Below are 27,624 nucleotides of genomic sequence, written 5' to 3' on the forward strand. Positions count from 1 at the left end.
TTTAAGTGCCTTACTTTTTATGTGAATTTGGGCCTCTTTTCACTAACGTTGATGTCCCCACGAGCATTTTCTATGTGAAAGAACAAAACCTCTCTTCATGTTCAAGCACCTGGATCCTCTCGCAGACCTGGCTGTTGAACACTATCTTCTTCCACACACACTCCTGCAGAATGACCGTCCAGTCTTAAGGGAGGGAGACACCAACTCCTCTGCAGATTTAAATGAGCTCTGATTCATTACTGTCATCGATTTACGTCACCCGTTCAGCCTTAAACATGGCAGTATTGTAAGAGTAGGCTGACAACTACTGGATAGCAAAGACTCTGAACTGAGAAGTGCCCCCTCATTCATGTGAATACTTAAGACTTCTCCAAACTCCCTCAGGGAAGGAGCTGATCATACTCCATACCAGGAGGGTTGCCTGGCCAGTTCAGGGCTCCTTTGAAGTTCCTGGACCCATATACACTCAGTCTGTGGCTTAAAGGAATTCACTTAATCTAAGATGGGGTACCTAATTCTATCACTCTTTCCTGAAGCTTTTCGGCAAGTATCTGTATCGCTCTGCTCAGCACTTGCCTTCAAAAGCAATGTGCTCCTTTCAAAACAAGCAACAAGGGCGCATTTATTGCACCCCACCTCAGGCAACCTGAGAATCTCCTCTGTGGATCTGCACTGTGATTCTGCAACAGCACAGTAAGCACAAGGTTTTTTCTCCTTGTAGTCAACCACCATGGCACACAGGGCCCAACATTTCAGGGATTTGCTACAATCATGTCCAATCTCATGTCTAGTTAGGACACTATATAAATACCAAGACTTCCTCCCACTCTATTTTCTGCTGCAAAATCTGTGAATTTTCTCAGAGTATATCTGTCGGCTGCTCCATTACAAGATCAGGTCTGGGATTAGAGTTTGCTGCTATTTCCTGCATTTCTTTATCCCATTCATGAAAACACAGTCTTTCAGTACCACGACGACACCTTAATATGGTATGGATCAGGTTATGACTGACCTACAGACACAAAGAGGGATGGAATAAGAAGCTCTCTTCTGCATCAGGAGGGCACTGTCCTGAATGGTGCAGATGCCATTAAACTCCCCTTCCTCTTAGACATGGTGTACACAAGGGAGAAGGTGAACAGCAAAGATTACTTTGTCCTTCAGTACACATCTGAACTACACAGCTGAGGCTGGGAAAAGTGTGAAGGGAGGGAGAGGAGCCACAGCAATACCAATTCTCTCCAGTGTGGTACTGCTGCAATTCCAATTTCTGTTGATACCAGCTCTGTGCAGTAACGTACCAAAAGCATGTGTGCTGTTTGCATATTGGCTTGCAAAACCAGGGAAGACAGGCTCTGATAGAATAGATGCAAGGGCAGTTTCCTACATCATGAATCTCTGCTCAGCCACCATGCCAAATATTGAACTATTTTGTCTCTTCCCCATAGTCAGAATCTGACTCTTACTAGGACTATAGCAGGAGCTAGCCAAGAACAGCTGTTCTGATTTCCAGCATGATTGAAAGCAGGGGCAACAGGAAATCTCAGAGCTGAACAAAATCCTTTGCTGTTTGTTTTTATTTATGTTCTTTCATTTCAGTAGCAAAACAGTGAACTGGCATTCAGACATGTAGGCCTGTTTCAGGGACCAGTGGTGTGACACTCTTGCTCAATTCACATTAATTCTTGTCCCAGTAATGATTACTTTGTCCTAGGCTCATCAAAAGTCCAAGCTCTCTGCAAGTCCAGGAGAAGGAAAAGAACAAAACTAATGAATTCGAACGGTGTTTATCAGTAATAAATTTTATAAACTCCTTGACTGCAGCAGCTCCAATTTTCTGTGCTTAATTTTTTTTGTAGGACAAAGGCCACCATACTTTCTGACACTCTCAGCAGTTTATCAGTATACTGTGGAAGAGATTTTTTTAAAACAGATAGGTAGCCAGATGGCTAGTGTTTTCTTTTTCTTTTTAAGACCCCTTCATATTTGAAGCAATTATATTCCTTAACACTCTCAGCCTCAACAGGGCTAGGACCATTACCAAGGTGAACATGAAGAGGAAACCCTCATCCAGAGCCAAAGAGCTGCCACTGCCTTTTCTGCCCTATGGGAAATTGCATTAAGAGTTGAGAACATCTCTTATCACCTGCTAGAGTGGTTGGCAACTGACTGCTATGTCACAGAGGAACCCCAACCCACTCTTCTGTGCACTTTTCAAAAGATAACTGTTCTCCATGTTCTGCAGGTCTCCTTTACTGAACAGCTACTTAACAATATGCTTCCTCTACTCAGCTTTTCCTTGAGTTGGAGCGGTCATTTTATACTAGGATAGACAATATGTTATAGATACGTTTTTCAGAAAGGCTAAATACATTACTGTACTGAAACTCAAGAGATTTGCATTCATCTTCTGACTCCGTCACTGGCTGACTGGATGACCTCAGCTTCATCATCTACAAGGTAGCAATGAGAATCATCAAATAGCTACTTGTGTGTCAAACATACAAAAGCTGGGGGTGAGCAGTGCTGAGGAACAGTGAGGCGTGATTACTAATAGCTTGCATGATTATTCCCAAAGACATGCAATCTCATAATATTGCCTTCATTTGGCATAACACTGCCTGAAAAAAAAAACGAGAGGAAAACTCTGTTTTGCTCTAGTGTTTTATTGATAACTGGAAGGGGAGATACAAGCAGAATATCTGCACTGCCCCGGCAGACAAACAAAATCCCCACATCCCGCAGGTAATTACCATCTCCTAATTGGGTTTGAAAACAGGAGATTTGAGTCTGAATGCATGGAGTTTGCAACAAAATGAACAATTACTTGTCTGAGGGATTCAGTGGTTTCAAAACACAATAGGAAGAGACTGAACTGAAACTGAATGGAGCCTTTATAGCTGTGAGTTTGCAGATAGCCCTTACAGACCACCACTAACAAGCTGACTACTTTTACTAGCAGGAATCAGAATCCATACTCACCCCTATTGTCATTTTTATCTACCACTCTAGACTCATTACATCAGTTTAACTAATGGCAATTAATATGAAAATTAAAATTGATAGCAAAATTAAGTACTTGGAAGACAGTCATTGTTGCTGCATAACTCTGGCATGCCTAATTACTGTTGTAACAATACCCCAGTAACCACCTACATTTTCCAGGCCAGCCCTGACCCAGCCCCAGACACCTCTTTCCTGCTACACTCCCCAACCCAGCCCTTGCGTCTGTGAGATGATGCTCCCCATTCCTCCCCACTGGGTTCACTCACCACACCCCTGTGCAGCAGCCAAATTTGAGAACTTCTATGATGCTGTGGCAGGCTAGTCCCCTATCTTGCTGTTGATGCATGCAAACATTTTATAGCATGGCTTATAATGCAGAGATCAAAAATAGACATGGGCTTGTTCAATGCCATCACAGACCTCTTCAGAAAGTCAGATTTTCTGCCAACAGACCATCAAAGTCCTGTACCGGATACAGGAGGAAAGGAAAACCACTAGACATGTCCATGACCTTGGCATTTCACTTCTCTGTGGCTTGGTTCACAAAACAGCAATTTTGCCAATCCAGATGCTTAATTATTCAGTTAGTAGAGTAAGTTTGAAGGCACAAGCTGTATCCCAGAGTGTAAAACATTATTACAGACAGGGTTCTGATCTCTCCAGCCTTCACTCAGCAGCACTTTAAATGTTATTTGCACCAACATTATTGTGACAATAGCCTCTCACACTACATCATCAGGAATGTCCAAACTTTCCACCCATGACATACAGCTTAAAACTCATCTACTTGAAATGAGCTGGCAGAATTAGAATTATCCTCTACATTTTCCATCACCAAGGCACCAGACACACATTTTACAAACATCCTTTCAGCAAGAGACTGTGTCAGTTTACTGATACAATAATCAACATAAATCTGCAAAACTCTTATGCTGACATTGTTGATAGGGAACAAAACACAGTGTTAAACATACTCAGCCCTCATTCCCCCAGTGTAGCTTATCTGGATTTGCTTTGTAGAGAGGATGTTGTGATTTTATGCCAGTGTATCCAATTTTATATTGATACCTGCTGTGTGTGAGTGGAGCTATAACTGTGTTGTGCCCAAGAGCTATCCTTACTATGCACTGACTTTGCTGTAACTACCTCCATCATATACTTATAAACGGTTCCAAGCAGCGAAATAACATCTGTATTGATCTAAAGAACATTTATTGATTAAAGACTGCAGAAGAAACCATATGAAATGCAGGCCCATTATTTAACAATGTCTTTCCAGTACCTGTGTTGGAAATACAGGAACATGAGGCTGTTAAATTTTGTATCAAATGGCTCCCATTGAGATTGCTGTTACAACGCAAAGTCAAATCACTAAGCTTTGGCTTCCTCCTGCTTCTATTCTCTTCTACAGAGGGAAGGGAAAGATCTACAGATAAAAAAAGCTTTTGGATATTGACATCAAAAGGATAAGACAGGACAAAAGTGCATCTCCATACTTTCTAAGGCAAGATGGTGCACAGGTCTAGGACAGGAGGTTGGTGTTGTTGAGCAACCTTTTGGGAAGGACAGCTTATACAGATCTCCACTGGCCTGCACTTTAACAGCTTTCAATGCGTTTAATGTCAAATTAAAAAGCTATTGTGTCACACTGAAGGGCCATCCATCTTCAAGACTTTGTACATACTCTTGCAGGTAGAGGAGGGGGAGCCCTAGGTATGGCACATGAGGAGCAATTATCTATTTTTAAGGAAGCCCCGCCTGCAAGCATAGCCAAGTGTTTTCAGGTATAGCACAGAGCAGGAGAAACTTGGGTGTACAGGCACAGGGCACCAGCACAAGGCTGCCTCCTGGGAGCAGCTGACAATTCACCATACCTTTTAGTTCACATCTTACATTCCTGTTTTTCTCCTGAAGAGAAAGTCAGAAAACACCAACTGACATCTCTGCCAGGAAATAGGAAATGTAAACAAGCCACAACAGCTTCTTGGGAAATCCAAATTCAAAGGCTTTCAGACTCAATCTCCACACAGCTTCCAACTCGCCAAGATTGTGGGAATCTGCTCTGGTATGAAAAATCCAGTATCAGTTGTTTTGCTATTGATGTGTTGTAAGGGGAAAGATACTACAAGAAGGTGACGAAAAATCGAAGTCAGGAAAGAAAATAAAATCAGTGTTTAGTGGACAGGAAGAATGTGGTGTGATCCATGATTCTCACTGTTCAATGGAGGTTTGGTAAGCTGTTACATTATGGACACATTTTGAATATTTCCAGTTATATTTATTGCAAGCAGAAAAAAAACTTGTGATTTTGATATGACAGGAATGTTAATACAGATTTTTTTTTTAGTGTATAACAGCTGGGAGAGTCATGGGAGGAATGGAAGCCTTGGTAAAATTGGTAAAGTCAACTCCATGAAGACAAACTTTCTGGTTTGAGATTTTCTTTGTGTGTTTGTTTGGGGGGGGGGGGGGGGGGGGGTAGGGGGGGGAGTGTTCTTTGTTTATTTGTTTTTTTCCCCTATCTCCCTTCTGTAGTCTTTAAAACTTCTCTCTATTGAAGAAATTAAGATATATTATGTAAGACTGAGTGAACCCAAATTAGACAGTGAACTGAAGAAACCATTTGCTGTTCTGGCATTTCTCTGTACCAGAAATTCCAAAATTCCTCTTGCCAGGTTGAGACAGTGGAAGGCACTGCCAAAGCACACAGCAGGTAAAAGGAAAGGACCTGAACTGCAGCACCTCTGCCTCCAAAAACTCATTACGGTCTTTGGTAAGTCTCTTCACATCTCTTTCCATACCAACACTGCAGATTTAATTTAGAATGGGAGACTCTGCCCTAGCTTTGTTAGGAGGTCTATTTTGAAGATTAGAAGTATTACAGAAATATTATTACCAGGGCTTGAAAGGAATTTGCTTTCCCAGGCAACACATTATCCTTTTAAATCTTATCCCACAGCACACAAAAACAGTTGTGTTTTTGTTGTCGGTTTTGTTTTTTTTTAAATAGACACACATATCTACTTAGCCTTTCTTGCACATACCCTTCCCAGATTTGGTATGCATTGATAACTATATAGAACATTTAAATAAATATCTTTTTCAGCCAGTTTGAGCTATATAATTTAAGTACTTTTGTAATAGTTTCATATTGGTATTTTTAGGAAATATAAAACACTTCATAAAAAATACTTCCCAGACAGTACTTACAAATTAATGCCTTCTTGCAGCTACCAAAAAAAACCCAACAAACCCACTTTTTCAGGATAATAAACAGTAGCAAACATTCTTAGAAGGGCATTGTCCTTTAGAAATAATAGCATATGAAACTGGCAATTTAAGAACACTTTGTTCTATGTGTGAAAATATGTTTGGTGATTTGGAAGGATAAGCACAGCCTGAACATTCTCTCAAGCGATGGGTTGAACATACATCCTGGATTCAATCTGGACTCCTCCTCAGGGAAGTGGAAATACTCTTCCAACTGAGGCACTGAATCAGGCCCCATTTCAGCTGGGTGTGGCTCCTAGCTAGACCTAAGATATCCTAAGTCATTCTGAACAGATAATTTCCCACTGTCTGTGATGGAAGGATAACAATGCATCTGTCTATTTTCTATAATGCAATTAGGTCCTCGGAGGTTCTTGGTTTCTGGGGTACATGTGGTACTCTGCATACAAAGTTGTACTTAGATTAAATGTGGGGCAAGTCTGACAGGTAATACTGCAGACTGAACATGGGATCTGTAAACTCTGAAAGAAGTCTGAAGGACAGTGAGTATTTTAACCTCAGCAGTTTTTCCCCAGAAAGTTCATTGCTCAACCCCAGTTACAGCCTGAGCTGCTTCTGCAATGGCTGAATGAAATCAGAGGACTTGGAGGGAAGAACCTGTAGATCAAAATCTTTGGTGACATGTGTCCACTGAGGGAATGGCTGAGTCTGGTAGTCAGAATGCAACAAAACCGCGGAGGTTCACCAAGTGAAATAGAGCAGAGGTATATTTACAGCCAGACATGAGGTCTTCCCCCCTGTGGCTCACCTGGTAATGTTTCAAGGACCTGGAAATCAACGTCAGATTGAGGACAGTGCTGAAATGCACTCAGGCTATGCAGCCTGGCAAACATGCAGGCAAGCCCCTTAGGGATGTTTAGACAATTTAATGGTGGAGGGTAATGCAAATGATGTGTTCAGAGCATTTACAAAACAAACTGATTCTCTCTTACTGTTTTGCCACTGGAAGGAGACTTTTTTTCAGTTAGTTACAGTTCATTAACTGCTACCATTGAATGGTTCTTATTTTAATTTCTTTGATCTAATTCAGATAGGTTTGTTCTTTTTCAGCATTCAGCCAGAGTGTAAGTTTTGGCTTAGTTAATGAAATATATAGCTAATTTACATTAATGACCATTACAGGACACCTAGAAACATTCAGACAGTCCAATCACTCAACGCACTGAACATTTTAATCTCATCTCCTTGAAGAGAATGCTGCCTCATGCAATGGGAAAGCTAATAGCTCACTTCTTTGGAATGAGCTTTGAAAGACGTGAATCAAAAAAATATGAATGTGTGGTTTTGGAGAGGAACCATGGGGACACTGAACAAACATGCAGTGATTCAGCCCAGCCACATAAAGGGAGACTTTACAGTGGTCCGAGATAGGCCGGACTGGAAATTGTCTTTCCTGACAACCTGTGAGAGCTTCCAGTAGTCAGGATCTAAAGGCCCATATCTGGAAATCTCAATGAAGGTTTCCAAGTCCAAGACCTGTGATACTCAGATCTAACAGGCTAAAGTGAAGACAATTTTGGAAAGAGAACAAGTGGTTCCCCAACTTAGATTTAACTCGGTGTTTTATCACAAAGGTATTATCTATGCAGTGTATGTTCTCACAGGACCCAGAAAGACCTTATGCCATTTTCCTGTCATCTTCAGATTTGAAAAGTCTGCAGGAAAAATGAGCTGCATTACCAAAGCAAGCAGACTTCAGAATGGAATAAAATGTTTGCACATTTGAGAAACAAATATATTAGTAATATTCACTCTTGTACCACACTACATACCAAGTATGGCCCTATGCAGAGCTGAATGATGGATGGAAGCCCTCTGACTGTGACAGCAATTACCATGTAAGAAAGAGGCAGGAATCAGCCATGCCTACATTTTTCTTCTTTTTACTTGAAGGGTCAAAATCTCAGAACTAAACAAACCGGTGGTGCCATGAGTCAGATGTAATAAATTGAGGGCTTCTATTAACTAAACAGAAGTTAGCTGCATAAAGCCAGCTCTTTTTATCTTTACTATCTCCTGATGCTTCCTCATGATTGAAAGGCAACTTAAAAGCCTTTGTATAAGAAAACACAGAGAATGTAGTACTCTTAGTTCTCCTGATTCAGGAGAGGGACTCAGGTTAGTACACAGAAACCCCCAGGAATTCCAAGGAAAACTTGTTGCTTTCCTATTGTTCATCACAGAAGGGTCACAGTTACACAACAAAACAAAGCTGAAATAAGCAAAACTGACCAGGGAAAAGCATGTGTCATTGCAAAGACTGAAAAAACCAACAATTTATCCAAGTTTTATGGCACAAGTCTGACACTACTTTGGTTCAATTTTACACAAAAGAGGCAGATGGTCTCTGAAAGAGCAACAGTAATAAATATTGACAGACAAAATCTGTCCATTGAAACTTTTTCCTAACAAGTCCTCAGATCTTCACACCAGGCACAATTCCAGGGTGAGGGATCATGCCGCAGGGTAAAGCATTATACCACACGCTGATACAGTCACAATAAAGAAAAATATCAAGGGTACGAAAAGCCTTTGGAGTCCAAATTTTTAGGGGGACAGTTTATTTATAAAGCCACAAATGCTTCCAGTCAAATTCCTGTTGGTTTATATATGAATAGGGGAAGTGAAATAATTGTGGGAAAGGTGGAGTCTAAGGCAAAACAATTGTTTTATTTCAACTACAACCACCCCAAACTAGTTTCCAGCTAATTTCATTGCAACTAAGCACCTGGGATTTTATTGTCATCATTTCTAGTAGTAAAAAGCTCTTTTTCTATCCCATTGAAGCTCCTCCTCTGCCTCTTGATCTCCCAGAACATTGTTAATGTGGGACAATGTAACATAAGCCTCAAAACAGGCCATTACTTAAACAAATGGATGGGGTCATTTTCATTTATTTCATGGCAGCCATCCTCCACCCTTTGCTTTCCTTTGAGGTCGTTTTTTGATTGTCTTGTTTTGAAGCCAGGCAATTTGTCCCACACTCACTGCTGTTCATGGGCTAATTAGAATTTTTGAAGTAATTTAAACACCCTTTGCAGTGTGCTGTTAATTCCCTCCAGATTGCTGGGAACATTATCTTCAGTGTTTGTTTATTTTAACTGACTCTAAAATATCAAACACATTAGAAGTTGCACCAGATTTGGGATAATTCACCTTTAACAATAAATTCATTAGAAAAGTAAGCATTCTACTTGATTAGTATTGGCTTGTGCTTATGGGAAGCTCCACACCCCAAGAGGACTGTGTGGCTGAATCACACGGTAGCAGATCTCAGTGCAGCAAGAGGCTAAGCTGGGGAGGCACAGCCTCAGCACCCTGTAGTCACCAGAGCAGGGTCACGCAGGGCACGTGCAGACTTCACCTCTTCTTCACCAGCACAGGCTGCAGATCCAGCTTTGGGGACACCCCTGCTGCTGTCATCTGCGCTGACTGGACTGTCACTGGCATGTGTGGGTGTCCTGGTTTCAGCTGGCATAGAGTTGACTTTGTTCTTAGTAGCTAGTGCAGTGCTGTGGTCTGGCTATGATGTGAGAACATTGTTGATAACGCACTGATGTTTCTAGTTATTGCTGGGTGATATTTGACTAAATCAAGGACTTTTCAGTTTCTTGGGCCCTGCCAGTGAAAGGGCTGGAGTGGCATGGGAAATTGGGAGGGGACACAGCCAGGACAGGTGACCCAAGCTAACCAAAGTGGTATTCCATACCATATGACAACATGCTGAGTATATAAACTGGGGGAAGAGGAAGGAAGGGAGGGACATTTGGCATTATGGTGTTTGTCTTCCCAAGTAACCGTTACGTGTGATGAAGCCCGGGTTTCCTGGGGATGGCCAAACACCTGCCTGCCCATGGGAAGTAGTGAATGAATTCCTTGCTTTGCTTTGCTTGCATGCATGGCTTTTGCTTTGCCTGTTAAATTGTTCTTATCTCAGCCCCTGAGTTTTACATTCCTTTCCAATCCTCCTCCCCATCCCTCTGGGTGAGGGGGAGTGAGCAAGCAGCTGTGTGGTACTTGGTTGCCTGCCGGGGTCAAACCATGACAGTGGGCCACTTCAGACACCAGGTACACCTTGGTCTTATTTTTGCTTCAGACCCAAGCAGCTTGAACTAGGTGCTGGGTTTTGTATGAGAACCTTCCCCACCAGAAGTTAAACTCTGACCTGAGCCCACAGACAAGTCTAGAAACACAGCCTCCAGCACATCAAGCCTGAGCTATATCTGCTCTCCTGTGCTGTGACATGGTGGGCAACCCAGAAGGGCTGTCCCCCTCCCCATACCATCTCTCTGGGCTGCTGCAGTGCATCAGGCATATGGCACTCTGAGCACTCACCCGGGCTCCGGTGCGGCTGCTGCTGAGCATCACGGTTCAGCCAGGCTGTGCCTCTGACAGCGGGCATTAGCTGCGACAGTGTAACATGGTACCAGAAACCCTGAACCAGATCAAACGTGGAAATGTTCTAACTGCCTTTATGTTGATACCTTTAACTGAAAATTACTGAATGCAAGTTGTATAAACAGAATTAATTGTATAAGAAATAATTATAGCAGGAACCAGCACCAGGAATTTGGGAAAGAATTAAGTAGAAAAAGATTAGCAGCAGTTTACAGGAAAGAATTAATACTATAATACATTCACAATCTGCAGAGTAATTTCATTTATCTTCTTCTACATGTCTCTTTGAAGAGAAACAATTTCACTTTAAAAAAAACCCACTACTACAGAGTCCCACACTTTGCAAATACCCTATTATTTGTGCAAACAAAAAGTTAGACTAATTCTTAGTAAAGATTTGACACCACTTTCCACAATAAGCATTATTATAAGCAATTAAAACTGAACTACACTTGTCAGAGAAGTGCCTACGGTATACATCAGCGAGCATAAACGACCACTTCTATCTGGCATGTTTGCTTATGCATTAACACTCTCATTAAGTCAGCTAAGAACATGAAAGCAGCTGTACCTGGGTTCATCCAGCCAAGTACCTCCTCTTCAACAAGGGCCATAGCTGGCACCCAGAGATAGGTAAGAACTGTGCAAATGTATGTGGCACTTCCCATGTAGTCTCACAGTCTCTGACCATTTTCAAACTCAAGGAATTTCTTGATTCTAATATTATTTGTCTATCTAGTAACACTCAGTAGACGTCTTCTCCAAATGCTGCACAGGCTTTTTGGGTCCCACATTCTTTTCGCAAGTATGACAGTCTTTGGCAAGGGGTTTCACAGACCTACTAACACTTCTGCTGTTGGGTCTTGAGCACAGTCGCTTCAACTTTTAATGATATATTTTTATTTTTCATCTACTCCTTTTCTAAGAACTTTTGAATTTTTTTTTATTATTTGCTCTTCTGGTAGCTATAGAGCATTGAACTTGATGTTTTCATGGAATTCAAGTATACTTTGAATTGCGGCACATACTTTTTGTCCAGCTATACCACTTCAGAAATGAGCAATTTGACTTCCTAATGTGATTACCAATACATCATCGTAACTTTTAAAAGACCTAACATTTCTGTACCAGTGTAACCATATCTGTACTTGAGGGTGCTCTAATTCAATCACATTTGTACAACAGTTTTAAACTGAAACGCTTTGCAAGGCACAAGCCGGTACAGAGACCAACCAAAACCAAACTATCATTTCACTGCCTAAGAAACACTGGCTTGAGCAGCACCACAAGTCAATTGGCACTGCTTCATCACAGCCACTGCACCCAGCTCTGCTGACATGAAACCCACTCCCTTACTTCTCCTCTATTATTAATACTCTGCACTTTTGTTTACCCCCAAAAGAGCTTGTATACAGTGCTCAGAATCTAACACACACAAATCACATCAAAGTATTAATGAAGACTTTTTAAACTGTCAGGCTGGCATTGAAAGTTGAGAAACAGTTTCTCCCTCAGGTTTCCATGGTTACTGCATCTCCAAAGCGCTATTCAAGTCACTTATGTCATAATTTGCTCCAGGTAACTTCCCAAGCTGTTGCCAAAGTATCATCCCCCTTTGGATTAGTAAGTATATGGCAGGGACAGCCACTGTAACCCTAATTCTTCTCACTGATGTTCCTGAGCAGCATCCCAGGGGTGGTTGAAAGGTCTACTGAGCATGTCTTGCAGTGGGGTGAGCTGTCTTCTTCCGGGGTACAGCCAGCGAAGGCTCTTGCCATCGAGTTCAACAGGACCCACTGGGTTTTTGCAGGTTTTAGGTCAGATGTTCAAGGCTCAAACCTGGCCTGGCAGGAGGTAGTGACATTTTGTCTATAGCTGAACCAGCTTTCAACTAACACATAATTACTGATGGCTTATATAAATCTGACATTTTCCAAGAGAAAGCACAAGACTGGACAGCACCGCAGGCCCAGGTTGGTGACCTCCCAGGGCTGTATTTGACATGCTCAAAAGCCTTCAGGGCATCACTGTACTTCTGCAAATCCAATGTTAAAGCTCCAGAGAGCCTGACAGTCTAAAGCCAATGAGAACTCACTTAAAAAGCAGCATAAAGAAACATGAGAAACACACAGCAGCTTGTAAAATGCAAGTTTGTAAGTGTAGCTGGCAGATAACAGAACAATAAGTGAAGACAACAACAACTATATATAAAAAAAGTCCTTAGAAAGCTGAGATTACAGATCTAATATTTTCCAGCTACCCAAGTCCCACAGATAATCCTGCAGTAATAGACATCACCAAGGAGACAATTGAGGCCCATGGGAAAGGAGCCTGTGTAGCAGAGATGCAGAAGGCAGTGCATTACAGACTAAAGCTTATAGGAACCAGTTTAAATAATGTGCAGGCAGCTGGGCACAAAGGTTCAACATGTGCAACACATTTGGGGCTCAGCTGTGAGATGGCAAGCAAGAGCTTCAGCAGATCAGTCTACAAGAAACATATCTAAACACTGATGTCCAAGAACATGGAAATTCTGTTACATATTCAGGGCTATAGTCTACCACCCCATCCTTCCCAGAACAGGGTGTCCTGTCCCAGAAACGGAAGGGCACTATCCAAAGCAGATGATCTCTTTATGAAGAACAATCATGCACAATCAAGCCAGACATTCCTAAAGTGAGATGTCATTTCAAGTTTCTGAGATTCAGGTATCTTGAAAGGCCAATTGTTGAGCTGTTGTCAGCTAAAAACAAGCCCTGCTTGAGCAGCTGAAAGTCTAGAGGCTGAGGCAGTCTTTATTCTTTAAGGATCATGGCTTAAGGAATTAATTCAGATTGAAGGAAAGTATACTACCAAAGAAGAAATACAGGAAGGTAAAGACCTCCATGATTAATAAACACAGAAAATAATGTGAAACTTACTTCTTCCAAGCACTTTACTACACTCAATTAAAAACATTTTAATTTCTGATCAGTCTAGCTATGTTTATCTACAAACACATAAAATGACATTATATGTCCCTTCTGGTGGATAAACCGGCAAATAGTTAACAGCATGCAAAAATAATCAGGGCAGCAAGCGGAAAAAAGCTCTTTTCTACTAGAATTTACACATGGAACCTAGAAAGAGAGACTAATTGCTCCCTGGGACCCTCTGATTAGCTAAATCTGACTTGTAAACAGCTGCAAGATCATGATATCAAGGAGTGGGTACCTCTGTTTTCTGTCTCACTGGCTGCTTGTGATACATTTTTCCCCTGATTTGAGCTGATTGGGTCTCTCATTTACCAATTAGGGGATGAGACTGAACAGGGAGGAACAGAGGATGATTAAAAATCTGCTCTTTGCTATTTCTGCAACAACTGTGGACCATTCTCTTCCAAATTAAATCTGGCTTCTGGCTGGCAAGCTAACTGGCAAATGCAATCTCATTCCCCGAGTGCCAGAGCACATCAGCTGTACATGCGCCATTTGTGGTCCATCTGCAGGAAACATGACATGCCAATTGCTTTCGGGTGGGCTGGGAGGAGGATGCAGCACCATCAAGAAGCATGTCCCTGAGCTTTCCTGCTCCTCCCGCCCAAGTGGATAAGGTTTGGGAATCTTGTGAGACTGTGCTCTAAAACAACTTCAGCAATTCACACTGTTTCCAAATACCCACTTTTGTCAACAGGTCTGGTTACTAAAGTATCCATCTTTAAACATTGAGACAGTGGCAATGAAATCTTTTCATTGTTTAAAAATTATTACAATGCGATCTAGGAGCTCTGGCAGGTGATGTTGTGGGAAGTGTTTGTTTTCTGTTTGTCCACTCTACCTCTTGAGCTAGGGTAGTGTGCAATGAACTGAACCCACACTCAGGAAGAAAGTTGAAACATTGCTACTTAAAATTGACTTTGAGCCAGATGAGAAGCAAAATATACATCCATAGGAAACCCATATTCTCCATAGGACAATTCTCGGGCACAGGCCTCGCACAGGAAGACTGAAGGCCAGTTTCATAACCTTTATAATTTTATAATCTCTGTTTTGGGAGGGGAGTAGTGCTCTGAGGAGTTTTTTTCTGAATAATTGTGTTGGGGGTTTTAACTCATTTTCCAGACAGAGAAATGCCATATTACATTTTATGTTGTCACAGCTTTTTTTCAGCATGAGAGAATACTTTATATGAATAACAGCACAGAGGTAGCAATGCCAACAGAATTACAGCTCTCTTCTCTAGCTCTGAATCAGTGAATCTGTAAAATGAGCTGAGCAGCCTTACTGCTGTAACTGAGGCCCATTTGTCCCTCTCTAATTTGTCCTAATAATTTGTCCCAATAATTGTCATAATGGGCAAATTCAGGAGAGATTCAGGAGGAAAACTGTTCATTGTGCAGATTAAAGTGAGCTGCCAGCATTGCAAGGGGAAGCTAACAAGGCACCTGACTGTATTACGCTTGGAGTAAGCTGGAACTGTCAGTCTTCTACTCTTGAGTACTCTCATTTGAGAAAAGCACAAGATCTTGAGTGCCTCTTGTCCTCTGTGATTGCATCTGCACTCTAGTGCTGCCATCCTCTTGGAGTTTGACTAAGCTCTGTGATCACCAAGAGCTTGTTTGCTGTATTCTCCATCCATTTTCTTTTTTTTTTTTTTTTAATAAGGCCTTGTTTGTCTTGCCACTGCTGAAAGCAGATGCACAGAGATACTGACATTGTCAATGAGGAAATTATGTCAAACACTGGTGCCCGTAATGTTGACTGCAGCTTAAGCCAAAAACTGCAGCAAGTGGCCTGACTGCACAGCACTGAATTAAAATGTTGTGCTTATTCATAAGCTTCTTTGACATTAATACGAATAAAATGGCAATAAGCCTATATTTTATATTCTGTCATTTCACTCTGCATGACTAGTACTGTAACTTTGTATGCTCCCACTACACTCATACAGATTACACTTACAAATTGCCCCTCTGAATAAAGAGCACTGCACAGGGATGACAAGTATTGATTTTCAATCTCCTTCCAAAATGACTCTATCATTGCAAGTAAGTCAGGCAATTTGCCTCACTTTACACTTCAGGCTATAGGCCTCAGATCACATTGACAGGCCTGATCCTTCAGGAGATGTTTAATTAGAAGAGAAATGAAAGGAATTACTGTAAATCAGCACTTAGTCAGTGGTGCAACAGAATTTGTAAAGCTCCTTTCCCACCGCCTCCCCACTTTGTGCAAACTGCCTAATTTATTCTCTTATCCTCGCCAGGAAGTTTGAAGCAGTTGTTTCACATAATTAGAACTGCTACCTTTTCTCCAGGAAACACCTCAGCACGGTCTAGCCTGCGTTATACTCTCTGCTGACAGCTCGTCCCACACCAGCCCTGTGGCGAAGGGGCTGGCCAGCACCCCCCAGGCCTGACGCGAGCCCACCTTCCCCACCCACGAGGGAGACCCACACCGCCTGGCACACCTCTCTCAGAGCTATGTTTGAACCTAATTACGACTAACATGCAGTAAAAATATACCTTACTGGAGGGGGACTACAACGTGGTGAAGCGCTGCGCATGCTCAGGCTGCTCTTGTGCCCCTGCCCAAAGGCACCCTGCAGCTGCCCTGGGACAGGCCCCCCCGCCCGCCGCGGGGCCAAGGCAAAGCCGTTGGTTAAATACGTTCCTTGCACGAACGACTGGAGTTTCTGACACTTTATATCGCACTGCTTTGAGATGCTCTGAGGTGGACGCTTCTTTTTTGTCTTTTTTTACACAAACATGGGGTTTATCGGCTTCCTCCCCCTGCCACACTCCCGCCCGCGGGGCAGCCGCCCTCCTGTCAGTGGATGGCGGGAACGCCGCAGCCCCCCCCAGCCCGAGCCCTCTCCGCCCTCGGGTGCGCGCCCACGCCAGGGAGAAGCGCCCAGCGACAGCGGGAGAAGGGCGTTGAATCCCCCCGCACGTCCAGCGGCGGCAGGGGAGCGCCAGGCCCGCTGAGGGGAGAGCGCGCCAGGCCCATGCCCCGCCACGCCGCTGAGGGGAGAGCGCGCCAGGCCCATGCCCCGCCACGCCGCTGAGGGGAGAGCGCGCCAGGCCCATGCCCCGCCACGCCGCTGAGGGGAGAGCGCGCCAGGCCCATGCCCCGCCACGCCGCTGAGGGGAGAGCGCGCCAGGCCCATGCCCCGCCACGCCGCTGAGGGGAGAGCCCGGCTGCGGAAGGGATGCGCTCACCTGCTCCGGCCAGCCTGAGGCCCGGCGGCCCTCGTCGCCTTCCCGTGCTGGCGGGACGACGCGCTGCTGCCTGGCCCGGCCGGCCCGGCCCCCGAGGGCAGCCGTGAGGCGCCGCTACTGGGCCCCTGAGGGGAGCCGTGAGGCGCTGCCGGCCGGACCTGCCCGCGGCGGAGCCGTGTGGTGCCCGCATACAGGTGAGAGGAGGCCTGCAAGACCACAAACCCCCTAGGTAACAGCGCGTTTTATCGAGGCACACCTGACCCGCGGTGCTTGGCACAGCTGTGCAGCTGGGAGCGGTAGTGACCTCCGCCCCCTAAAGCCCACGAGAGAGACTCACTGGGGTGGGTGGGGGCACCGGGAGCCCTTGGTTTGGGGCCCATGAAGGCTCCGTCCCCAGCTGAGGTGATTTAACAGCAGGAACCGAGCTGTGCACCTGTTGTGGGGGTGCCTACGCACCCTAAAGCAGCCCCAGTACAGGTGAAGGCAGCTCCTATATTGACTTAAGCTGTGTAGCACTGGTTGCCCACGACTCGCACTGCACATCCATCCCTGGCAGCTCAGATAAACACGTGCAGAAGCCCTGGTTGTGCATCCACCGGAGAGCAGGTACCTCCTGGAAGCTGTCGGCCTCCCACACAGCAGCATGCGAGACCTGTGCTTGGTCCGGGGATCACAGGGTTGGCATCCACTGCAGTCCAGCAGTGCATCAGGCTCTCACAAAAAGAAAAATTACAACCAGGCAGCCTTGAGTCCAAAATTCCCCTCAAAGTATGGTGCAAGTGCTTGAAACATGCCCATGCACACGTCTGCAGGACAACAGATGGCATCATATGGGAAATCCTGGATGTGTGGTGGGTTTGCTGTAGTTTTTCATAACAAGTCAGTTTGTAGTTGTGTGAATGACTTATCAACCTTAGTATATGAAGAGACCACAGGAATAACCTCTGTGCCTTTTAACTACTCGTTAAAGACAGAGTATCTCTAAGCTAAGGAGAAGGATGTAACATCTGTGACTCTGAAAGAGGCTTTAAAAAATTACCGGCTGTTGGAATGCGGTAGGGAAGAAAAACCCTCCTGCAATTTTATTAAAACTTGTTACAAATGGTGAGTGCAATCATCCATCACCTTGTACAGATTACTTTTTCTTCTCTTTTAGTGTGAGAAATGAAATCACTTGTTTGTTGCAGCAGTAATACAACAGAGAACTACTTTCAAAGCTTCCAGCTGTGCCCCGTCTACAACTCACAATAGAAGGGACAAAAAAACAAAATTCACCAAAAAACCACCAGCCAACAGGTTCAGATGCTAACGGTCTGATAGTAGGCTGCACCTGAGTGGTCTTGTTTGTGCAGTACAGAAGTACTTGAAGGAGGGAAGTGTTGCATGAGCAGTTTTCAGCCTCACTGATGCAGGTTCCTCAGCCGTCTTGCAGTGGATGGAGCAGTGGAGGACTACAGGGTTCCTCCATGAATGGTGTTAGAGGCTGTTCTGTGGCATGAACAGGAAGAATGCTTCTCTTTGATTCAAGGACAGCAAATCTCTAAAAAAACCCTCCAGATTAATTCCTATTTTTTCTGCAAAAAGTCAGGAAAAGGTCATTTTATTTTTATAAATGCACAGAAAATTTGAAACATCTGGAATCTTCAGTATTTCTTTGAACACAGTGTTGTTAGTGTAAGCTCAGTTGAGCCTATGAACTTTTAACTAGTGCTTCGCTGTTAATTGGGGTCATCAAGGTCACCCAGATGACTTGGACTTCTTCCTTTGGTGGTATGGGGAATTCTGGCTGCAGAACAGCTTACTTGCTGTTGATGTACACTGACTATGTACAAAGGCTTTTAATAAATAGATTGAGCCTCATTCTAAAGCATGTGATAGTTCAGCCCTGAATTGTTGGAGTCAGTGGAGGAAATGCTGGGTAGATTTTTTTTTCTTTTGCCTGAACGATTCAAGAATTTAGAGAAGAGGAACCATTGTACTAAATAATAATAAAAATACAACACTATGAACTACTTTAAAAGTCCTTCATGATTAAAATACACTTTTCTACTCAGAATTCATTAGAGCAAGAACCAAACACACACGGTGAACCTTCTGTGCTTTATTACTACCACCATTAATATTTTCAGAAATTTCTAACTGCTTCAACCATTTGTTCTGGCACTAAAAAGGAAAGCTCTGTTTTTTAGTGGTCTCAGCTAAAAACATCAAGTTTTTCTGTGAACAATGGAGCTAATGGAGTTGAGCTTCCTATGAAGCTGAGCTTTTTGTTCCTTTTTTTGCTTTCTCTTTTCACACAGAGTAACTGCAGCCTCCTTATGTGTCCTTTGTGAGAGTCACACTGAGCAATACAAGGTAGACGGTGACCCCCAAGCAGTATATATGACAACAGAGATCCACTTGCCTTTCCCCTGGCAGAGGTGCACATTTGGGTTCCTACTCTAGCTACACACTAATCACCATAAAATTTGCAGAAATGTTGTTACCTTTGAATTGTCTATTCCTAAGTAAAATTATGTGAAGATGGGCTACCAGGTTCATAAATTTCTGGGGGGCTGGTTGTTTTAGAGGTAGATTGACCACATGGTCACAAAGGCCTGTTTTCTTCAGGAGACTAGGTGACTGGATTTAAACAGCTCAAGTTGCTAGTCATTATCCAGGGAACTTCAATTATATTTTCAGGACATTCGGGAATGAGTAATTCTTCCTCACTATCAAACAGCGACTTTACACATGGGGTTTAAAGAAGCGTAACGCACTGAAGGGAGCCCATAGTGTAGCATAACTGAATGATCAAGCATACACAGAAATTTTACAGCCTGGGGTAAGAGGACGAAGTACATGATCTAAGTCTCTTTCCACAGCTGTGGAGGTCTGCTGAGATAGCTAGTACTCACCATCTGCTTCTGAAGGGATTTGAAGTCTCTGGGACTGCACTGTCTCTCCCACAGGTAGCTGTGGCTTTGTGCTGGGTAGTAAGCTCCTGCATTCAGCACCATCCTCAGCCCAGCTTGCTGGGGGTTGTTACTGCTGCAGAAGCTATGATAGCATCAAGATTACAACTGATGGAGGACATGTTTCTTGCTGCAGCTTCTGCTGATGTTTAGCTCTTTTGGAAAAGTGCAGCAGCCTGAGAGTTCCTTCATAAGTCTTTCTAACCAAAACAAACTAGTTCTCTGTGGGTCTCTTTCACAGTATGTCAGCAGTTTGCCATCTCTGATGGAGTGGCCATGCTAGCCAGGTAACATAAACTTAAGTTCTCTTGTCCAGACGCTCCCAATCACCAGTGCAAATACTATTTTAAAGTTGCAGAGAACATATAATTTTGATATAACATCTAATTTCATGCAGATGAGACCTGAGTGGTCCAGCCAAGTGCCTTTTCTCACTTGCACTCCTTTCCCCGTGGGGCTGCTACCATGGGATGGCTCTTCTCCCTATCCACTGGCAAGTACCAACAGAGAGCTCCCCTTCTGCTCCCTGTTCCCAGGACTTTGGCTTTCCAACATTACAAGAACATGCAAGGAACAAAATAGTAGTGAAGTCTTGGCACCTCCTTAGGATTACTTCTCAACAGATTTCTGCTGCGTTATGTGCAGACTGATTGTAAAGTCATTTGTACTTAGAATATTTTCTGTTAGACAACAGAATTCTTTAGCCAGTCACTTATTTTCAAGTGCTCTGTAATTTTTTATACCTTTTTACTTTAAAAAAATATATCGATCTAAATATGCCAGAATACAGGGCTGAATTTTCAGTGCAGAAGTTATTTATATATGCTGGAAAAGAGATTAGAATCACGCTTAATATAAATCCCTTTTTCCTTTTAAAGCTCTTATGATGTAGGTACAAGCTGCACTATACAAATAGGGAAAATGAGGACATGCGGAAAGTAAATTACTGAAGACCATGCAAAATTAGCAATAGTCCTGATTATCACTAAGTATTCTGTTGCTGTTATCTCAGGAAGAAGGGAGAAATAGAAAGTGTATATTCATTTCAAAAGCTTCAGATCACTGAAGAAGGAAAATGCTTTCTTATTGCCTGGCAGGAGTGACTGTTGGAGGGCATCGCTGCGACTCCTTTGTTGTGCGACAGTTCTTAAATTCCATTACTCATGCTGCTGTTTTGGTTGTTTCTTGCCTAAATGCAGGCTCCAGCATTTGGATCCACTTTGGTGGATCACTAATACATGGGGTGTTGTGGGGCACTGTCTGTGCAGCTCTAACTACATGCGGTGGCTTTTGGCGCTGAGCCATTTGGAGAAAGAGCAGCCTAGTTTCTTTCCCTGTACAGCACCATGCACAGTCCTGCCTGCACTCAGCAGCCAGCACCTTCACTCTCTTTAAACTGGGAGGACTGAAGAATGTTCCAGCCTTTTTTTCCCCTCGCTTATTCCCCATCTCTGTCCCTTCTATACTGAAGTAACTAACAATCCCCAGTCCCATTTCAAAGGGATATACACCTCCTTGTGCTACTGCCTTTCTTACTGAGATAACTTCCGAAGGAAGCCTTTTCATTAAACCAATTTCAGCATGCTCTATTTAGTTTTTCAGAGATTCTGTGCAAGAGAGGGAGATAAGTGACACAGGCTATTTATTGAACCAGTCCAAAATACTGCACTTTACTTAGAATTAAGTACTGAAAATGTTAACCTAATTGAAAGGATTAATTAGGTCTTTGTAAGTCTGCTCCTACTGAATAATGCATGTGATGTGAGGCTATAGAGGCAAGTATTTGGATGATGGAAGAATAGCTAGTTACTGGTTGCTTACCATCTGGTCAGAGTAAGTGCTGACCTTGATTTGCACCAGTTTCCTTCCCCCAGAAAGACCCTACTTTGTGGTTTTAGTTGTTGTCTTCCTCATTAGTTTCGCAGTTTCCCTTTACACTTCTTCACTGTTTTGAGCAGTTTCAACTGATACTTTTCTCAAAGCACACCAGCCCTCTCCCACCACTACAGTATGTTTCTAAAGAGGAGAAATTTTTTTCTTGAGGGGACTCTTCAGTCACTGGTTGTACTGGAAATCCCTTCTCCCTTCAGTAGCTGCTTTGTCCCACGTTCCTGCTCACCTATGCCTGTATATTTGGGATTCTCCCTCCTGTCTGGAGGCAAGGCTTGCTGTCATTCCAGCTGCGCTTGAGCCTGTGTGGTCTGAAGCAATCGCTTTATTTAAGCTGCAGTTTAAAAATAAAATCCTCTCCACAATAATTACAGTGTTGCATTAGAAAATACTGGATGTCTACATATTGCATACATAGACTGTACTCTGCACTGAGATAGCTGCACCATCTGCTCTCCTGCACCCTGTTCTTCCTCCTGCAGACATTAGATAAACATGTTGAGAGAGCAGCAGGCTGTTTTCAATCATGACATATCTGAGCTGTGTTTAAAGTCAAAAGCCTTTATTTACAGCTCGGTGAAGAGAGAGGACTCATAATCAAGGGCAATAAACTAGATCCATAGCAGTTTAATAGTTCAAAGGGATGGAAGCCATGTATGTCAAACCTGTCACTTCTTTAAAATGGAGAAGGCTCCAACAAGAGAAAGAGGGGATGCAAGGCTTTCTGGTTACCATGAGACGGCCTCCAGGGCTGTGGGCTGGGTTTGGAGGCAGAGCAGTAGGACAAGTACGCACTGCTTCTCATGGACATCATAGAGTGGCCTGAAAAGAAATTCACTGGCTTTTACCCACTGCACAGGGCTGAAGCAATGTGATGTTGGCCAGAACACTTCAAGGATGACATCCCTCCCTGGGATAAGTTGCCACAGCTGCATGTAGAAAAAATGGATGTTGGGTCTTTCTTCATGCTTGGAAAGGAGGGAGATTAATGAAAGGGCAGGTGTATTGGCAGGGTGGTCCTGTAATGGCCTAGAAGTCAATCGGCCTGTCTCATGCTTCACTGCAGAAACCCACAGAAGTCAGTGTCCACCTTTGAACGTGAAGCTAGTTTTTATCAACTAACTTAGTCCAATATAGGCTCAGAGTACTTACAACTTACTGAGTAGCTTCTACATCTAAACTAATAATCTAAATCTTGCCTGAACCTGGGCACTGACTGGGTCTCTGCTATGTGAAGATGTAGTCATGTTCAGTTGAACTCTTAGTGCTGTGAATCCAATGGAGTTAAATGTGTTGCATTGGCTGATTCACCTTTGCAGGAGTTGCTAACGGCTCTGGGATGTAGTCTTCTGATTTAGAGCTAGTGCTTATACCAAGGTAGTTGAGTAGCTAAACTGATCTGAGTAAGACTCCTACAACACAAGCTTGCCAAAAATCCCAAAGCCAGGTTTATCAAGCTGAGGTTCTCTAGCAATGTGTGTGCATTTCCCCCTGCTCATTCCATCAACCTTTCTAATTTTACTTGTTTTCTGTCTGATCCTTGGAATTCAATTGTACTGATTTCCTCAGCATTAAACATACATGAATGTTCCCCTAGTCTGCTTAATGGCCCTGGCAAAAAGTGTTTTGACTCATTGGCAATGCAATTGGAGCAATCACTGAATGCAATCTACCCTTTCAGGATTGGACATTGGAAACAGCTTTTTTTTTTTTTTTTTACAGTGAGTGAGCATGCAAAGTTATGATATTAGAAATGTCTCCTGAGAAGTGACAAATGGGCTTCAAAATGCAGCATAATGATCATTACAAGATGAGGTTGTATTTTGTTCTTGAAGTGCTATGCACATTTTATTGAGATGGGAGTAAAGATCTCAGAGAGTGAGGCTTCAGTAGCCAACCCAAACCCAATTTGGGCTTTGGCAATGAGGCATTCATGAACATATCTCTAGGATGGTGCTAAGAAAGGATGATGTGGCTGAGGTGGATTGGTGAAAAGTGTCTTAGAAAAGCTAAAGATGCAGAAAACTTCAAGTCTGGAGCATGTCACTGCTACAGCCTTGTAGTCCCTGGTGGTCCAGTGGCTGCAATATTGCAAAATCTCAGGAGTCTGAATTCTGAGTTCTAATTCTAAATTCTGTTTCTGCTGACTGAAGAAGCTGTTCTTGCACCAAACATTGTGTACTATGTACGCTTCCTGCCAGAGATTAATAAAATGGCTCTGGTAACTGAGTCACAACCTAAAATTCCAAAGACGCTAGTTCATAAGACTAGACCTATTACTCAATCAAGCTGAGCAGTTTCTTCACTCTGCTTCAGGAACACATCTGAAGCTGTTCCCAGGTGATTTCTGCTCCCTGTGCGTCTACCAGTGGCTCTGTCTGTAGGACTTTTCTTTGTTGAGCTTCATCCAGGGAATCTTTCTATCACTAGCAGGTTCTTTGGAATCCCAAAGTCCTTATCTGATTATTAAAGAAGGCAGAGGGGAGGCCGCAAAAAGCCTCTCATGGCAGTTTCAGAATGGCACAGCTGTTTTTCTGCCTAAGCTCAGTATACTGAGCTCTCTGTTATTATATGGTGCTTCTCTGCCTGCTCAGGCCAGGCAGCGTCAGCATCTGCCAGGAGGTCCTGCATTGTAGCATCATGTGGATACAGACTCCTGCCCTGGCTTCATTTGTAGCCAATGCACAGAAAGAAATAAAGGAAACCTTTCCCCTTTGTCCATCAGTATACTGATGATTCCTGTTCCTAGTGTGACTAGAGGAGAAGGCAGGACTCTCCCAAAGTCATGCTCATCAAATGCATTCTGAGCTCTGAAGCAGAGGGAGCTCTGGGTTAGATGGCACATTCGTAACATGCACCATGCCCCCCAGAGTTAAAGCCTTGATTGTCCATATTAGTCCTCTGACAGAGGAGAAATCATCTTTGCCTGCAGAGGAAGAAGTGTAATGCCCTGTGTCCAATTTTATTTTCATTGCTGTTTTTATTATGGAAACAAAATGTTCACTGATTCTAAAATGAAAATGGAGAAAGCTAATTTTTGTAGTTCTTGCTAATAAAATTCTTAATGTTCTCTTCTCCCATTACCATAAAGATTGTTATGGTTTACTTTATCTCTGGAATCTTATTATTTTCCCCAGAATTCATTCATGGGCATTCCTTATCTTCAAACCTATTTTCATCTGTTGAGATATTCCTCCTTTATCTTATCTTTATCCTCATAGTTAGTATGAACATATCTTTATTATCTGACTTTTGTTTTTGTAAACAGTAATTAGCTATTGATCACAAAAGCGTTAGGGTCTTTAAGAAGATGAAGCAGCAAAACTACTGGAAGCACTGGGTAAGAATCTAAAGAAATTCTGGGTTTACAAGTAACCAAAAATCTGATAGATAGCAAGGTAATACAAATCAGTAATTCCAGTAGTATTGAGAAGTGTCAGCTTAATTTGCTGTATTACAATACGGCAAAAATTTACAAATGCTGCAGACAGTACATTGAGCTGGGGCCCTTTTCATACTGGCAAAATGCAGGTCTAGTGCGTACATCAAACATTACATGGTTTGCAGGTAGCCGAAGTATGATCTGGCTGTACTGAAGAAACCAGTCTGGCTGTGCTGCCTCGTGCCTGAGCTTACTTAAAAATGGGTTTCAGTGAGGGTTAAAGGGCTGCTCTCCGTTCATAAGCTGCTCTGCCCTCTGGAAATACTTTGTACCTTTAAGGACCTAAGCAAAACTAAAATGATGCAGCTGCAAAGATTCGTCGGGAAAACAACTCTAAGCTGGTTTGTACTAACATGTGTGATTTACAAGTACAAGAATTGTTCTGAGAGCAGGAAAAGTGAGTGTGGCCTACAACTCAGCTCCTGGTAGTGGGCACTGCTGCACAGATGTGGAGCACAAAGCCACTGATATTCTGAAAACTGAGAATGGGGGAGTAGGGCCTCTTTACAGTGATTTTCATCCCCAAAAAAACAAGAAAGAAAGAATCCAGGCTGGTTTTTAATTTGTATTGCACTTGCAGAGTGCAAGATGACTGCATTGTGTGGCCTAACCTTTGTACACATACAGTGGATGCACTGACCGCCTGCAGAGCCAAGGTGTACACAGGAACCGTCACACTCGTCACAAGGTGTAGTACCGCTCCCTCACACTCATTCACGGGCTTCTGCCACCGCCTTTGTTTGAGCTGGTCCCATAGTCCGGGCTGGTACCTACAGGAGACAATACAGTTAATCTTAAGGCATTGAAGCCTGTTTGACTGTATCTAGGTAGCAATTTAACAAAAGGAGAGAATCAGAATTGTCAAGGAATTCTGTGAATGCGAACTGTGAAATCCTAAAGCTTTTATCTGTCCTTTCCTGGGATGGCAGCAGGAGTCTAGTAATAAGCATGTCATGAAGAAAGACTGAAACGCATCTAAGCTGTGCACCCCCCCACAGGAATTCACCTTGTGTTTCCTTTTGACATCCAGCCAAACGAGATGCCTTCTCCTGGAATAACCTGAAAGCTGGCAGCTAGGCAGGAGCCAGAGTGGTGATGGATTGCCCAGGCAGCCACTGCGACTCCAGTGTCAGCAGGTAACGAGGCAGCTGGAATCCTTCGTTTTCCAAATGTCCCCTCCATCTCCTTCGAGCCATCCGGACGTGCAAAGCACATGAAGTACAGCATGAATCAGACCAGCTTTGCTGACAGCACATGCTGACAGCAGGCGCTCTGGTTCAGACCTTCACTCCTGCCGTTAATCTTTCTTGCCCTGAGCCAAATGCTCACAGTGGCTTTTCCTCACCCTCTCTCTGTTGAAAGCAAACTGTTACAATTGCTGCTGAGGTGAGAAGGAGAGGACAGGGCAGCCTGTGCGTCAGAGGATCGAATCACCACCAGAAGGGAAAACATGCAGCCCTTGTCCTGCTTGAGCAAGGCTGGCCTCCGCGCACATTGCTATGGCAACCTCAAAGCTCTTGGGTGACTTGATGCCATCAGTGAAACCTGTAGGTTGTACTGGCTGCGAGGAGAGTGTTTTGAGGCCCTCACCGCTATTCCTTTTCCCCACACCACTGAACTCAGACCACCACTGAACTTGCCAGCTGCTGTGGAGCACAAGCTGTAAGATTCCTGGAGACATAAGCTTTTCTCGTTTCTTCATTATGGCAGTCTCTGCTACAATGTCCACACGTTGCTGTACAAAAAAGACAACGGAAGGATAAAAGCTAATTATAGCTGTTGGCAAAAAATGGTGGAGGCTCGCTCCATGCTGGCAGTAGTTCACTTGATGCGTGATTAATGATGGTTAGTGTGGGCACAGCCAAAGCTTGTACAACCCTAGATAAATAATAATGAAGTTTAAAAAGATCTATGCTCCTTGAGTTAATAATTTTAACAGGCTGTGAGAAATGTTGCTGTTCTCATGGTAACAAGAAAGCTGTAATTTCATCTCTAATTTGAGAATGCTTGTATAAAGTGTGCAGATAGCTTTCTGATGCGAACTTTTTTCTCTCTTCTTTAATTGAAGCCCTTTAATGAAGTGATATTATTGTGTAGTTTGGGCAAACAATTCAAAATGGACTAATTAGGACTAAATACACCATTGAAAAGTGTAGTCTGAATTATTTGGAACTAAACTGGTATTGCTGCTTGCAATCCCTGGTTTCTGTGTCAATAGGTGCCTGATACTGGTGTGCATGAGCATCTCTCAGAGCTCTTCCAGAGATTCTGAATCCATTTGCATCTCACTGGAGGCTGTATTTGTAAAGTTATATTCATTAAGAAGAAGAAATGCACCGGTCCCCAATACCTCAAGAACAAAGACTCTCAGAGGTCAAATCAGCCCAAGGATTTGAACAGCCAATTTTTTCTATCATGGCTTTGACCCAGATATCAAGACACAC

The 27,624-nt window shown here is 43.3% G+C and overlaps 1 protein-coding gene across 1 annotated transcript in view; it reads right to left on the reverse strand.

Moving 5' to 3' along the window:
* LOC308068335 (uncharacterized protein) overlaps nucleotides 1-19,929 on the reverse strand; it is a 236,169-nt gene extending 216,240 nt beyond the window's left edge. The window contains exon 1 of the mRNA XM_080398756.1: nucleotides 19,792-19,929. The gene's annotated coding sequence lies outside the window, so the exon portion shown is untranslated. The remainder of the gene's footprint in view (nucleotides 1-19,791) is intronic.
* Between the last annotated feature and the right edge of the window lie 7,695 nt (nucleotides 19,930-27,624).

Source organism: Falco punctatus (assembly GCF_963210335.1).
Source record: "Falco punctatus genome assembly, chromosome: 1".
Taxonomy (NCBI): Eukaryota; Metazoa; Chordata; class Aves; order Falconiformes; family Falconidae; genus Falco; species Falco punctatus.